Below are 5,000 nucleotides of genomic sequence, written 5' to 3'. Positions count from 1 at the left end.
GATGCCGAAATATTAGGATTGTGTAAACGATGGAAAAAGTTCGTGGAGTTGTTCGTTCTGATGCTCTGTATCCTGATTTCAAATACCATGAGGCCTTTTTTTTTTTCGGATACCAGAAATAATTTCTTCTAGTCATCATCACCGTATTATTATTATCATTACTACTACTACTACTACTACTACTACTACTACTACTACCACTACTACTACTTCTACTTCTACTACTAAGGCAACCACATGACAAAATCCTTAGCACGCCGAGCAAAATGCTTATCGGCATTTCGTCCAAGTTCAAATTCCACCGAAATCCTTTTCCGGGGTCGATAAAATAAGTTGAGCACTATGATCGATCTCATCAACTCATCCCCTCCACCGAACTCGCTGACCCTGTGCCACAATTTGAAACCATCACTATACTACTACTACTACTACTACTACTACTACTACTACTACTACTACTACTACTACTAAGGCGGCGAGCTAGCAGAATCGCTAGTACGCCAGGTAAAGTGCGGAATTTGAACTCAGAAGCCAAAGATGGACAAAATGCTGCTAGGCATTTTTGGCGGCAGCCTAAAAAAGGTTCTTCCAGCTCGTCGCCTTAGTTACAGGTACATACCTGAAATCAAAATAAATCAAATAAAGATGGCGACACATGGAACATTTTTGATCATATGTTTTTTTGTTTTTTTTTCGATCAGACCTGGCTTTAGGGACAAACAACAATAGCGACAGCAATTTATGCCTCTCAGCAAGCATTCTCCAGATCCGATAAGATGCATCTCATTACGACAATATGGAGACATGCTATAATATATTTTAGTCATCTAAGGGAGATAATCATCCATGCAGTTACTTATATTGCTGACTGAAGGCAAAGACAAATTTCATTTTTATAAAAAAATTTTTCTTCTTCAATGCCGTTCCTTTATATCATTCCTCGTCTGTCTCTTTCCCTCTTACTCTCTTTCCATTTATACATTGTTGCCATCTAGATTTCTCTATATTCTTTACTTTTTTTTTTATTCACTTTGTTTTATCTGCATTTTCCAATTAATCTTTTCTAATATCTTATTTCCACATTCGTTCGCAACGGGGAAAAAATAATTACATCATATATATATATGTTCACTGCTATAGATGCACAAGAGTAGTACAGCAAACACCACCACCACTACCACCACCACTAGAAGTACTGCTCCTAGGACTGCCACTTTTACTGATACTACTATTACTATTATTACTACTATTACAAATAATAATAATAAAAAAAAAGAAAAAATAATAATAATAATAATAATAATAATAATAATAATAATAATAATAATAATAATGGTAGTAGTAGTAGTAGTAGTAGTAGTAGTAGTAGTAGTAGTAGTAGTAGTAGTAATTAAAAAACTAATGGTGACATGACAGCATATGGGCAAAAGGCAATCTACGACAAAACAAAGGCAAGGCTAGAGGAGAACGATAACATTATTTGCAACTTTAAAAAGGTTGATCGGTGTTAATTGAACCAAGACACCAAAAATGTCAAGGAAAGTTTTAATACTCCGGATGGTGCTCAAAAATAAGGGATGTTACCCTAGCTCACTGGTAGGTGAACAGCTAGTAGATCTCCAGAGTTAGAAGCTGTGCAAAGGCAATAAAGAAGAAGAAGAAGAAGAAGAAGAAGAAGAAGAAGAAGAAGAAGAAGAAGAAGAAGAAGAAGAAGAAGAAGAAGAAGAAGAAGAAGAAGAAGAAGAAGAAGAAGATTACATGCATTAATCATCAGCGATAATGTTTATCTCGAAACCTTGCGACCCCTCTGGAGCATTGTAGTCATGGATTCATAGAAATTATCTTTAAGTTTCCAATCCAGAAGTCCTTTAGAAATTATTAGCAAGTACACTTTCACGACGGTCAGAAGTCCCAATGTCGTCACAATATCCAACCTCTCGGCGTCTATGGTTTGCTGGAGCGAAACTTTACCAGTCCTGTTGTAACTCAGATAGATGTCGATGACGGCCTGATCACATTCCAGGTTTCACTAATCCAGGTTTATTCTTAGCTTGACTCAGGACCGCAGCTCCAAAAATGTGATGTGTCCCGGAAAGACATATAACCAAACGCGCTTACCATCCGAGAATCTCCGCTGTTCATGTAACCGGAGTGCATTCCTGCGTATCAGCAGCGATAGCATAAATATACAGAATAAGAGCTGGCACGAGATGCACCACCTTCTACAAGAAGTTGAAAACCAGATGCTGTTTTCAGGTTAAATGGAAACTAGATGAAGGAGAAAATGAAACCAGGCGGAAAATCATAACAGAGAAGATAAAGACATTCGCTACTTATGCGCAATGTCTTGAGAAATAACTTACTCTCGGTTCATAACGAGCAGGGTTAATAAGACATACCAACCCAGCTCATTACCTTGCCCCAACTTCTGAGAAGTTGGCATTAGCGTCAAGTAGTTCAACCACTTCGGTCGTTCCGTCGGGACGAACGACATCTGTTAGTAAGTAAAAGTGATTATAAAACAAATGACAATAAATATTTCTGACGCGCAAGAAGTAGAACTTAATACTTGTCTCAAATTTTGGCATAAGACCAGCAGATTTGGAGAGCGGCTAAGTCGATTGAACCGACCCTGGTGTTTAAGTGGTACTCATTTTCTCTACTGCGAAAGGATGAATGGCAAAGTCTATCCCGACAAAATTTGAAAGCGTGACGTAAAAACGGACGAAATGCTGCTAAGCATTTTGCCCAGCGTGCTAACGATTCTGTCCGTTCGTCGCTTTAGAGGTAGAAATTAATATCTCAACGCAAAATAGCTTGAACCAATTGTTCATTGCGAGATCATTGCTCAATGCTAGATATTTAATCTCCCCAACAAAAACAAAAGTAATTTAGACTTCTGCTCAGCCGTTACTAGTATTTCCGTTTACTAATCGCACACTAATCTTCAGATCTGTTTGTCTGTTTGTCCGCTATATTTCTTTTCGTTTTGTTCTTTACTTTTCCTGATTGGTTTTGTTTTGCCTGTCTCTTTCCTTTTTCTTTTCTTTTTTTCGTTTTCTGAAATATAATTTCCATGGACAATAAATTAATGAATAATCAAAGTTAATCAAACATGGTGTAATCTCTAGAATTCAGTGAAAATTATTTATTGACGGTCGTTCATACTGGATAAGAGTCTTCATTAATACCAAAATGACTTGTCAGCGGAAAGACAGTACAATATCTGAATCGTTAACTATTAATGCAACTCACAACAAACAGGTATACAAATATGAATATATATTTCCATATATATATAGGGTGCGTAAGGTATTTGAGGACATACATTTTGGGGGTCATTGTTGCCTTTTCTGCTCACTCTCTATAATCTTTGTTTCAGAAAATAATAATGGCAAGCCCTCGGCTTACTCAAGAAATGAAGAGGCATGCTGTTATTGTGGTTATAAAGGCTGAGTATAGCGGTTTATAAATATCTCGATTTTTATAAGTTTCCCGATCTTTCGTCTACAAAGTTTGTAAGGAGTTAAAGATTGAAGATGGAAACGCGTCGCCAGTATCAAAGGATAAAAAGTATAAAAGGTTATGAAATCATCGGAACATCTGAATTTATCCAGCAAGTTGAACAGATCAATGATTACAACCCCAGAAAGACCATGAGGTCAATTGAAAACGATCTTCATGTGTCAGAAGAAACAGTCAGAAATATTGTCCACGAAGATCGCTGCTGTACATCCTTACCTTACCATTAATATTCTTGAGTTATGTTTGGTAGAAACTCTCAAGCATTTTTATATGTCACTTAAGTGTAATATGTCTGTTTCTCTCTCTCTCTCTCTCTCTCTCTCTCTCTCTCTCTCTCTCTCTCTCTCTCCCTTATGACATCAGCGTTTGCGAGCTTATACATTATCATGGCTATGGTGAATGCGTTTCTTCTACCAAATACGGGAGATAACATTATACGTGCTTCGATCTTATTCTGTCCTCATCAATGAAGGAGAGCCTTCAACTTATACGTTCAAGTATCAGAAAATGTGTTGTTTTCTTTCACATATTCTGAATTATTTCTAAGCAATTCCAAAAAGCGGAACATCAAAAGCTAAGCAAAATGAGTATTTAACACTCTTTGGTCGTTTATAAACGGTTAAATGTTTATAGAGATTATAGCAGACAAGCTAAACTCTCTACTTTTTCCCTAATTTATACAGAACTACTTTAACATGGCGTAAGCTCTACCTTTAATTATTTGGCATAGGTCTACAATGATTCCGTGGTGGCATGGAAGCATTATTACCTGACAATAATTTCCATATAACATTCAGTTTAATATGAAAAGGTATGATATTGTGAGCAGAAGTTTCATAAATTTTTCTTGGCATTAGGTATTTTTTCGTTAGTATACAAAGGGGTCGATAGATATTTGAATGTTTGCGTCCTGCCTATTAGCTGGGGGCGCATGAGATTCGTCTTTTTTTGGTACTGACATAAGGACAATTATCATCGCATTTTTTCAAACTTATGCAGAGGAATGGTAAATTTTCGTTCGGTGTCTATAACGATTCTAAAAACCTCAATTTAGTGGTAATATTGCCTAGAGATCTCAGGAAGGAAGAACAACAAAAACAATGAGAACAAACTACCTTAGCCTGTACAGGCAGTATACATATCAATAAATCGGCCTTTGGCACTTCATTAACGAAGGGAATGGTTGTAAATATTCCTTAGCAGACATCTTTAGATGAAGCAAGATAATAGGTTAGAGCTCAACTATATGTATATATATATATATATATATATATATATATATATATATATATATATATTCTTTGTGCATCTGTGTGAGCGCTAGCGTTTAGGAGTATGTTAAATATGAAAGAGGAGCTTAAAGTTAAATATGGGAAACCGAGATAAAATATTGCAACAGCATAAGCGGTCTGGTTTAATGTAATTCTTAAACATGTCCTAATATGTGTGTATACACATACACACACACACACACA

General features: G+C 36.3%; 1 long non-coding RNA gene across 3 annotated transcripts in view; it reads left to right on the top strand.

Annotated features, from left to right (window-relative positions):
* The window catches only part of LOC128249818 (uncharacterized), a 508,354-nt gene that overhangs the window by 174,245 nt on the left and 329,109 nt on the right, over nt 1-5,000 (top strand). The window lies entirely within an intron of this gene.

Source organism: Octopus bimaculoides, chromosome 18, assembly GCF_046866305.1.
Source record: "Octopus bimaculoides isolate indiv1 chromosome 18, ASM4686630v1, whole genome shotgun sequence".
Lineage (NCBI taxonomy): Eukaryota > Metazoa > Mollusca > Cephalopoda > Octopoda > Octopodidae > Octopus > Octopus bimaculoides.
The sequence above is the reverse complement of the archived record's forward strand: the minus strand, read 5'-3'. Positions and strand labels throughout refer to the sequence as shown.